This window comes from Chenopodium album, chromosome 1 (assembly GCF_948465745.1).
Source record: "Chenopodium album chromosome 1, dcCheAlbu1.1, whole genome shotgun sequence".
NCBI classification, from domain to species: domain Eukaryota; kingdom Viridiplantae; phylum Streptophyta; class Magnoliopsida; order Caryophyllales; family Amaranthaceae; genus Chenopodium; species Chenopodium album.
In genome coordinates, this window is record NC_137834.1 from 44,960,922 (window position 1) to 44,973,016 (window position 12,095).

Consider the following 12,095-nt stretch of genomic DNA (forward strand, 5'->3'; position numbering starts at 1 on the left):
GCTTGAGGAAAGCCGACTTGGCGGTTTTCTATACTTGAAGAAAAATCCACCGGATAATACTTTCCATGCTTGAGGAAAGTCGAAAGATGATGAGATTGCAAGTCTCTATGTATCGAGAACCTTGCGCCGTGAAATGATGGTGGTCCGCTTGTCCCCGGACGTGGGTTGTAGATGGTCCGCTTGTCCCCGGACGTGGGCTGTAGATGGTCCGTTTGTCCCCGGACGTGGGCTGTAGATAAGACCTGCAAAAATAAATTTGCCAATGGACTCGTATATACTGTGATTGACTTGACCACTAACTTGACCAAGTTTTACTTGATGTGACATGACATGTGTATGACTTGTGAGTGTGTGTGTGTGTGTGTGTGTGTGTGTGTGTGTGTATATGTGTGTGTGCAGACACAAGCAAACGAAGATGCAAAAGCAAAAATTTTCCGTCAATTTTTGTCATGAGTGGAGGGTACCGACTTTCTCTCGAAAAAGAAAGATGTGAAAACTGAACTTTTATTTTCGAACTTCGTTCGATGAAAACTTGGAAAAAGTTTTTGAAATTCCCCAAAATAAAATAATGAAAAAGGAAAGAAGTTTTGAACTTCCTCCTTGAGCAAGACGAAATGAATCGTATGGATTGAATTGCTTGTCCTGAAAATAATGTATGCATGATGCATGTTCTTAGGCCAGGAGGCTAAGGACAATTACATCATGTGATACGATAGATGAATGAACTTAAGTCATGGAGCTAAGCATCATATACGGTGTAAAGAAGCGATTTTGAACGTCACTTAGGTCTGGAAGCTAAGCACGTATAGTGATTATTGCATAATGATAGTTGCTTAGGTCAAGGAGCTAAGCACGATATGCTTTGTATGATTAAAAATCATTTATATATAAATGTTTCTTAGCACATTATGCGAAACAATGAACATTGCTCAGGTCAGGAAGCTAAGCAAGTATACAATGTTTCTTCTACTGAATGTTGTCTTTAAATATGATGAAACATGCACAGTGTTGAAACAAGTGTGAAGGATGTTGTCTTAAAGGGAAGGATGATTGATATGGATATGGATGTGTGAGTGAAGTGTGTGAATGTGATACTAAGGCTGGCTGCAAGGGTTATAGCGATGGAAAGAGATGTGAGAGGAGTTAAAGATGATGACTCTTCAGGCTGGGTAAGCTAATGTGATTTGGGTTCAAGCCCCCAAGTCTAGCTCTAAATGGGTAGGGATAAGAATTGGATATTCTTTGACTCGATCATTCATGGATATGAATATGAATGTGGCCGCACCTCGATGTGAGGTTGCCTACGTATCCGTTAAGAATCAGGCCGAACGCGTAGCTCTAACCGAACTTTGCACAAGTGTATGTACACCTCAAAGAGGTCTTTCAAGGGTCGTAATGTGGTTAAGTTGATGGTTTAAGGAAGAAAGGGATAAAAGGCTCAAGACCCGAGAGAATCCCCAAGATGTGTAATTTTGAATTTGAAAATTTTGAATTTTGCAAGTTTATTTTCAACTTTTTTTTTTTTTTTTTTTTTTTTTGTTTTTTGTTTTGAATTTCTTTTATTCTTTTTTTTTTTAATTCTTTTGAATCATTGTAGACAATCTCAGATCATGCGGTCCATCACTCACTTAGCATTCATGTTTCTCAGGCACGGTACTAAGCACTCGATGAGAGACGCAATTTGAGACGTGTTCATATCAAAGACATTGGAACACTTGCCTTTAGACATTGTTATATTGTTGCTTTGCTGCTTTCTTTTTTTTTTTTACTTGCTTTTTGAATGTTATACAATTACACATCTTCCAATCCCAGGGTTAAGTGAATGTGGGTTGAAGAAATGAAGGCCAAACGTTAGACGAGGCTCAAAATGGTTGATGAAGAAATGGAATGTGATTGAACGGTTAACAGGGAATGACATGGTTGCAAAGGTGCCTCAAGTCATTGGTGTACCTTGGGTTTAGTTCGGTAATTGATTTTTTTTTTTAATGAGAATGAATGAATGAATGGAAAATTCTATGATCGAGATGTAAAGGAAAATTGCTCATTTTATTAATGGAAAAGGTGAACGAAACACATGAAACATATAAAAAAATTCAAAGTGGAAAACCTATGCGAGACATGAATGGGGGAATGGAGAAGAATGATAAAGAAAGAAATCATGAAATCTTGCACAAAGGATCTTTGTGCCTTGTATTCTTTACTTCTTGCCGCCTGGAGGGACAGGAAGTTTGTTTGCATCCATCAAGTCTTGAATGGCGTCCTTCAAATTCCAACATTGCTTCAGAGTGTGGCCCCTTCCTTGATGGTACTTGCAATGGGCATTGGGATTCCATTTGGCGCTCCTTTCTTCAAGTTTTGGCTCTAGAAATGGCCCAATAGCTGTGATCAAGACTTGACAGTAAAGGCGATCAAAGGCCGCATCATAAGTCATTCCTAAAGGAGTGTAAGTTCTTTTCTTCTTGGGCAATGGAGTATCAAGAGCTAACACTTCATTGAGATCAACTTGGCTTATATTGTTGGTAGTATTTTCGTGCTTAGAAGACGAAGAAGAAGGATGGTCGTTCTTCTTGTTTTTCCAAGTGTTATTATTGTTACTACCAACAGTCTTTATTAGCTCATCCTCAATATTGATGCCGATGTCGTATACAGCTTCGAAAGTGTTCAGTGGAAGAAATTTGAGATGTTCCCTATATTTATGAGTCAGATTTTGAATAAAGAGGCGAACCATCCCTCTTTCTTTGGGAGGATATACCAAGAGTGAAGCTGTTTCTCTCCACCTGTTCAGGTAAGTAGTGAAGCCTTCATTCTCTTTCTGTTTGAGAATGGAGAGTTCACGTTCAGAGTTTTGGTTTGAATGTTACACTTGTAACGATTCATGAAACTGTCGGTGACATCTTGCCAAGTCGCAGTATGCTTCGCATCTAAGGAATAAAACCATTGTTGGCAAGCATGTTCTAAGGAGAGAGGGAACACCGTAGGGAAGAGTGTTACGTCCAATCCCTTAAGAGCCATGGTTGCAGAGAACGCCTTCAAATGGAATATTGGATTGTCAGTAGGCTGGAACTTTGGAATATCAGCAGTGGAGAACTTTTCAGGGAGTCTGTCTTTCACATCCAAAGGAGTGGGAGGCCGTTCCACATAAGTGAAATCCTCAGAAATCTTACTCATTTGTTCCTTCAGTTTGTCAAGGGTGGAAACAGTGACCTTGTTTTGTTCCATGGTAGTGACCCTAGTGGTAAGGGTTTGCATCATGGCAGACAGTGCCTCGATGGATTTGTTGATGTTCTCAATATCTTCTTTAGTGGCCATTGAAAGGTGATGAGTAATGGAGATGGAAAAGTTCTCTTTGAACGCCTATTAGATCTGAGAGATTGTTGCGGTAATGACTCGAACCGTATTAATCTATCCCTGTTCCTTGACCAAGTACTGTGAAATAAATTAATTCACTTAATTGTTTGACTCATTGCTCAAGATAGGAAAGGAAGGAAAAAATAGACATTTGAAAACATGTGAGAAAACTCCACTCATTTTTTTATTATGACGAAAAAAAGGGTGCATGAACCTAATATACGATCATAAACGACCTGGTGCACGACTCGAGTCGGAACATAAAGAAAGTGTATGGACTATACTTGACTCGTGGGTGACTAAGTGATGTCATAAGACTCGTGGTATGATCGTATGGCTAAACATGTGAACAATAACCAAAATGACTGACGCGAGGACCAAATTAACACGGAAGACTTAACTGACGCGGTTTTTTTTTTTTTTTTTTTTTTTTTTTGGAAAATCCACCGTGTCGCGGTAGAAATTTGCCGTGACACGGTAGAGTTTCCCGTGGCGCGGCAGACTTTTTTTTTTTTTTTCTTTTTTTTGCAGGTCCACCGTGCCACGGTGGATTGTGACGTGACACGGTGGACAGTCCCGTGGCACGGCAACCATTCCCGTGCCACAGTGGATGCTGACGTGGCACGGGATTTTATTTTTTTTTTTTTTTTTGCAGGTCCACCGTGCCACGGTGGACAGTCCCGTGTCGCGGCAACCATTCCCGTGCCATGGTGGATGCTGACGTGGCACGAGTTTTTTTTTTTTTTTTGCTGCAAGTCCACCGTGCCATGATGGACTGTGCCGTGACACGGTGGACAGTCCCGTGTCGCGGCACCCATTCCCGTGCCACGGTGGATGCTGACGTGGCACAGGATTTTTTTTTTTTTTTTTTTTTTAAAAAAAAAAATCTATAATTTTGAAATTCTACTTGTTTATTTTTAAAGGGAGAATACCATCCGACTTACTCCGAAAAAAAACGACACAAAAAACAAGACTACCCTAAAATACGGTAAAAAAGTAGTGCGCGACTAAAGAAAAAAGTGTGTGAACACGATATGTGAGTGATTAGGTGAGGTTATGGACGCGGTTTTGACCGTACAACTAGACATGACACCAAACCGGACACAGTATCCACATACGTACGCACAAGAATAAAAAAAAGACTGACATGACACTTTTCCTGGGCACCGTGTCACGGTGCAGACTGTCTTGACACGGTGCAGTCTACCGTCAGACGGTAGTGAGCCCCGTGTCACGGCACTGTTCACCGTGGCGCGGCAGAACATGCCGTGACACGGTGCGCAGTTCCAGGTCAGTTTTGTGGTTTTTCCAGATTTTAACCGATTTTAGGTGCGTACTAATTACTATGTGAGAATAAAAACCCTCGGTCATGGGTTAAACAAAAGAGCAAACACATAAAGGTTAGCACCAAACAATCACATAGCATTTAGGCACGATGATAAAAAAAGTTCGCAACCTAGAGTCAAGATCTATGTTCAATTATTGGTCAAGCTTTGGGAGTCAAAAGGGTACCATGGTTAAGAGTTTGGACGCATTAGCAAGGCAGCCTCCCTTGAGGGTGTATGCCAACGGGCAGCTCCGCGAGTTCATGATGAAATCGAACTCGACTCCATGGTTTGGGTGGATTTAAAAACTCGGATGCACCCTTATTGCCATGAGCGCTTTTTGGGTTGATAGAGCTTAAATCCCCCAGGGCTAAGACGCATGTAGAACACATACGTTTTTTCAGAAAAATCGAAGGAAGTCGACTGTGAGGAAAGAAAATAAGCCACCGGACTGATTTTAGGACTGCCGTGACACGGCAAAAATTCCCGTGTCACGGTACTGTGCACCGTTAGACGGTGCACTGTACCGTGACACGGCAGATTTTGCCGTGGCACGGCAGTCAGAAAATCTGACTGGTGCCCTGTTTTCCTTCGCGCGCAACCAAGTTATCCAATTTTTCCTACGGGATAGACCTGAATGCGACGTTAAAACGTCTATGCAGATGCAAAAATGCCAAATTAATCACAGGAATATTTTTTCAAGAATCTTTCAAGTCTCATCCACTCATCTTAATTAAATAACGATCACTCAAATCGATAAATAATTAAAAATCCTCCCCAGTGGAGTCGCCAAATTGTAGGCGTCGATCGAAGTGCGCCTACGTTAAAAGCATGTTGTGAATATGCTTGGCACTCATAGGAAGTGGGAATTGACATTACGATTAGGGACAACGATTAGGGACAAATAAAGTAGGGAGCCGCCATCAAGTTTTTAAGGAACTTGTAAACCGTTCACGGATCATAAAAAGGCAACCACGATAAGGGACAACGATAGGCAACAACGATTGACCCGTGAAGGTTACACCCCATTCATAATCCATGAGATTACTAACTCCATATGGTTCGGAACCACAAAAGGAGGATCGGGGATGATGGTACGAAGTGAGTCATGGAGTCACATTCGCTCGTATTGGCCTCTACTCGATTCTTATAGTGAAAATTGATTCCTGCGATCTCAAAGGCATACAAACAAAATATTCAATTCGCTCCAAACTATTATTTAACTAAATTGGTGGAACATTAATGCACACATAATTCTAAAATATTGGTGATCACTTGATTAAACAACAAGATTAAAAAGGAACCTAAACCGGTTGTCCAAATTATCTTATTAGGCGTGACTTTCAGTTACATATTCCCTTTAAACATGCAATATAGTGATCAATAAATAATAACAAAATAACATTAATATTGGAAGCAATTTAATCACAATTCCAACAATATAAATCGTTAGAAGAATAATAAAAATAAAAGGAGCATGACTCTTACTTTGATTCTGTTTGTTTGCAACTACAAAATAATAAACGAGTTAGTAACTTCAAGGAAATAAATAAACAATAATTAAATTAAATTAAATAAAGTATAGTGAAAAGGGTAGGCTAGTGTTTAGGCTAAAGCATAGAAGAGAGAAAATAAAATAAGAGAATTACTCGGTGCCCCGTTCATCAGAAATGAGGGGGTATTTATAGGGAAAATGTGCTGAGGGAGCACACGGAACCCTAAAATGATAAAAACCTTAAAAAAAGGATCCCGTGAAACGGTCAAACTGTACTGTGACACAGGAAGCTCCACCGTCAGACGGTACACTTTCCCGTGACACGGTACATTTTTGGTGTGATGTGGGAAATTTTCAGAAAACGGGATAAAAAACGCGTTAAGGGTTTACGCGGAAAATACACGGAATGTCCCGTGTCACGGCAGACCTCCCGTGTCACGGGAAATCCCACCGTCAGACGGGAAGGATTCCCGTGACACGGTAGGTACCTGCCGTGGCGCGGGAAATTCCAGCCTGTTTTTCCGTCTAAATACATTTTTAACCCTAATTTCCTTCGGCATTTTAAATGCCGATTGATAATTTCGGGCCTTTTCTGACTTTTTATTATTCGGGCTAAAATAAGAAAATAATTAAATTAAAATAAATAAAGGGTTTGGGCCAAAAATAAATAATAAAACAATAAAATAAAAAAGGCTTGGGCTAAAAATTAATTAATAAGTTTGGGCTGAAATTAAAACTATGCTTTTACCAAACGTCAAGAGTAATCCATGGACTGTTCAAAAATATGAATTTAATAAAATACGATTTTTAAGCACTCTCGGGATTAAATACTAAACCCGACCAATAGTGGCGGTGAAAGGTTGTTCATCATCTGGTTTGGTTTTGGGGAGACATTTTTAGGTGTCTACAATGCCCCATTTGGAAAAAGGGACTGGGCTATGGATTGCCGTCAGATCAGTAGCCGGGCGGTGAATAAGAGGGCCAAACCTTTGGCATTTGTCACATCTTTTGACTAACTCTTTAGCATTTGCTTTAAGAGTAGGCCAGAAGTAAGGCCGCCTGGCTCTGACGGCTAGGGACCTGCCGCCTATATGAGAGGCGCAGTACCCATCATGCAATTCTTCGAGAACTTCTTTCCCCTTTTCTGGGGTAACACACTTCAATAGAGGTTTGAGGAAACCCGCCTTGAAGAGTTCACTGTTTCTCAACTCAAAGTTTGCTGCTCGCTTTTTCATGACGGCTGCCTCCTGTGGTGAATCAGGAAGCTTGCTGTCTGCCAAATATGCCCGGATGCCATCCATTCAGGTAGAACTTTGGTCCAAGATTCCAATGGGCTCTTCATGTATGCTTCTCTTTTCAAGAACTTCCCAAAAGACCGACCGAGGAGTATCACAGCAGGCAGATGAAGCCAATTTGGACAACGCATCCGCCTGGTTGTTGTCTGACCTAGGCACTTGATTCAGACGGAATTCCTCAAGTGCCCCATCCTCTTCTTTGACTGCCTGAAGATATTTGATAATAGCCGGATGAGTTGCCTCATATGTTCCCTCATACTGGCTGACGACCAACTGTGAATCAAAATAGGCGTCAATTTTAGTTGCCCCCGCTGCCTTACACATGCGTATTCGGCAAGCAGGGCTTCATACTCCGCCTCGTTGTTTGAGGCTTGAAACTTAAAACGCAGTGCATATTCAAATTTGTCCCCCTCAGGAGACTCGTATATAATTCCTGCACCACAGTCGTTCTTCGTTGAGCTTCCATCTACATACACTTTCCAAACCTGGTCAATATTATCCGGTTGTACCGGTCGAGTCATTTCAACAATGAAGTTGGCAAACGCCTGACCTTTCACTGTCTTCCTAGGTTCAAAAGTGATTTCAAGACTTTGCATTTCAATAGCCCATTTCAACATTCTGCCGGATGACTCCAAAGTAGACATTGGCCGCTTGAGTGGCTGGTCGGTGTAGATTACCACCGGATGAGCTAGAAAATAAGGTTTCAATTTCTTGAAAGCCATATATACAGGGCAAGGCCAAATTTTTCTACCATAGGGTACCGGAGCTCGGCATTTTTAAGAACATGGCTAATGAAATAGACCGGAAGCTGAACACCATCTCTCTCAGCAAGGAGAACGGCACTGAGGGCATGATCCGAGACGGCTAGGTACATGTATAACACCTCTCTAGGCAGTGGTCTAACAAGCCTTGGCAAGGAGTGCAAGTGTTCTTTCATCCGTTGAAAGGCCGCCTCAGCATCATCCCCCCATTCAAATCTGGTCTTCTTCCTGATTGCTTGGAAGAAGTAAAGGCATTTGTCACCTGACCGGCTGAGGAATCTCCCCAACGCGGCCAGGAAACCGGTTAGTCTCTGTGCTTCCTTGACAGTGCGGGGTGACTTCATGTCAATCACCGCCTGTATCTTCTCAGGGTTAGCCTCTATCCCCCTTTGATCAATCAGGAATCCGAGAAACTTCCCAGACTCAACACCAAAGACGCATTTCTTAGGATTTAACATAACCTTATGCCGCCTGAGTGTGGTAAAGGTTTCTCGGAGATCAGCAAGGTGATCCGCCTGCTGCTTGGATTTGACTATCATGTCATCAATGTACGCCTCTACATTCCTCCCAATTTGATTAATAAAGACCGTATTAATCATCCGTTGGAACGTAGCCGGCGCATTTTTCAAGCCAAACGGCATCACAGTGTAGCAGAATAGCCCCTGATCAGTGACGAAGGTCGTCTTTTCTTGATCTTTCTTCCACAGGGGTATCTGACGGAAGCCGGAGTAGGCATCCATAAAGCTCATCAAGGCATGCCCGGCTGTCGAATCGACCAGACTGTCGATCTTAGGAAGCGGATAATTGTCCTTGGGACATGCCTTGTTGAGATCTGTGTAATCAACACACATACGCCAGGTACCATTCGGCTTCTTTACAAGCACAACATTCGCCACCCAGTCGGGGAAATTACATGGCCGAATGAACCTAGCATCCAACAGCTTTTTAACTTCGGCAGCTGCCACCTGACTTCTTTCCTCGCAGTGATTTATTTTCTTCTGCCGGATGGGCTTCTTTTTAGGGTCCACGGCGAGTTTGTGGACAACAAGATCCGGGCTGACGCCTGACATCTCTTCCACTTCAAAGGCAAAAATGTCTTTGAATTCTTTCAGCAGAAGGTGCAAGTCTGCACCCAACTTAGCAAAAGCAACCGTCCCAACCTTCACGGTACGTTCCGGACGGCTGTCGTCCAGAGGTATATCAATGTGTTCACCAGCCGGTTGGGGACGGAGCTCATCTGACCGTTCACCGGTCAGTGATTGCTATTTTTTCTCTTTTTTCACCTCCACCAGCATAGGTGCCTTTCTTTTCTTCTCGGCTGCTGGTACTGGATCAGCATCCTTGACATTGTCAAGGTCTATTGGTTTCTGGCCGTCTTGGGCCACAGTATCTTTGACGGCTGAGAGATAGCACTCCCGGGCCGTCTTCTGATCCCCATTCAAGGAACCAACAGAGCCGTCATCCCTCTCATACTTGATGAGTATGAGGGAAGGAATTATTACAGCCTTGGATTCGTTGAGGGTTGGCCGTCCCAAGATAATGTTGTAGGCGGTCAACTCCTCAACGACCAAAAACTTGACGACCAAGTGTCGCCCTTTTCCTTTCTCACCCAGCCGGATGCGTAGATCGACCCTTCCGACTGGGTAAACCATTCCACCCCCAAAGCCAACTAAGGGGTGGGTAACCGGATGCAAGCTGCTGTCATTGTATTTCAGCTTCTTCAAGCACCGGAGACTGATGATGTCTGATGAGCTGCCGGTGTCAATAAGGATCCGTCCAACCAGTTGGTTGGCAACCTTACATTCAATGACGACCGGGTCATCATGTGGGAGACGAACACTGCCCCTATCCTTCTCGGTGATCAGAACATCCGGGGAGGAGGAGCTTACAGACGCTTGCCCATCATCATCCTTGTCCATCTTTCGAAGATGGCTCTTGGTGCCCCGGATGGTAGGGCCACCACATGAGAACCCACCTGCTATTGTGTAGACCGGCTCCTTGTCAGTATCCGAGCTACTAGCAGGCTGGGGGGTGGTCTTAGAGGACTGACCCTTATTCTTCGTCTTTGCCCCGGCTGGGGACTTAGAAATGTAGGACTTCAGCATTCCCTTGTCAGCCAGACGGTCCAATGCCCGTTGAAGGCTGAAGCAGTCGTTGGTGTCATGGCCGACTTCCTCATGGTATTGGCAAAATTTATTTTTGTTCCTTGATTGAATGGAACTTTTCATTGGATTCGGCTTCTCCAGGGACAGCCGGTCCTTAATCTCCATGAGGATGAAGTTGCAGTCCTTGTTAAACTCGTACTTTGGGACGTACGGTTTAAATTCTTTCTTCTTCTTCTGGGACGGCTGGTCAGAATCACTAATCGCCCAGATTACTTTTCTCTTCTTGCTCTCTTCTTTCTTTTTGGCCGGCTGGGCAGGCCGGCTGTCTTTCTGCTTGTCGGACTTCTTGGAGTCCGACTGGTTACCAGGCGAGCAGAGGTCAGTAGCTTGAATGTAGCTTTCCGCCTCCCTCAGAGCCGCCTGTAAAGTGAAGGCCCCTTTTCTGACTAGGTCAAACTTAAAAGTCGACCCGTCTCTCAGACCTTTAAAAAAGTCTGTAAAGGCTACCTCGTCAGACAGTCCTTGAATCTGAATTCTAATCAGATTGAACCGCCTGACATAGGAGCGCAACCCTTCTCTCTCCCCCTGCTTAATGGTGCTCAAGTCCAAGATTGTTTTCTTAGCAGGGATGTTCATTGAGAAGTTGGAAGCAAATAGGAAGGCAAGCTTCCTAAAACTATCGATGGACTCGGCTGGCAGATTACCAAACCATTGTTGGGCAATGCCCTTCAATGTAGCCGGGAAGCACCGACACCAAGTGGCATCATCCAACCCCTGCAGATACATGATGTTGGTGTAAGCCATGAGGTGGTCTTCCGGATTGGTGGTACCATCATAGGTACCAACCAATACATTCTTAACCTTGGCCGGCTGGGCCGCCTCGGTTATCTCCTGGGTGAATGCAGAAGGTTGTTCACCCAGGCGGAGCAGACAAAGCTGCCAGTCTAGTGGCTGGACATTGTGATATGCCGCCTGACCTCCGAAGAGAGCCGGCTGCATATAGTAAGGTAGGTACTGACCATAGACCTGAGAAGGTACATATGGTGCATCCCCAATCATCTGAGGGCTAGAGTGGATGGTATTACCGCCTGTCTGACTCTCATGCAAGGAAGGTGCGTTCCCCGCAAGTATTGTTAAAGTTGTCCGAAAAATTCGACGTAGAAGCCGATTCAGACAACTGCTGATTTCTCTTCCAGTTGATAATCTATCGGGCATCAGGAGTTGATTTTTTATTTCTCACCGGATGCTGAGTCCGGCGAGTGTTGTTGGTGTTCTTCTTTGGGAGAAGAATTTTCGACCAATCAATGGTCCCGGCTGCCTTCTCCTTTGGATGAGGAGTGGGCTGCCGCTCTCTGGCTGACTTCCCCTTTTCCAGATGAGTCTTCTTGGCCGACTGGCCTTTGCTTGGGCCAGCCCGGCTCTCGGTGATCAGCTCTTTAATTTCACCCTTGAAACTTGTCATGAACCTCATGAGTTCTTCTCGGGTGACAGGTGCTGATCCAGCGGTCGTATGGGTTTCCCCCTCCGGCTGCCCAAGGGGTCGACTTGTACCCGCCTGGGAGGCACCCCGCTCCAGAATATCTCTGGGCCGGATGCTCTTGATTCTGAGCGATCCATCATCGGCTGTAAAGGTTTCGACCTGAGGATCATCATCCTCCTGGTTTGTAAAGACTTCTGGGTCATCGCCCAGACGGTTAAGGGGTGGTACAGACTCTTGAACAATCTTCGAGGTACTCTCCCCACAGACGGCGCCAAATGTTTTGGGT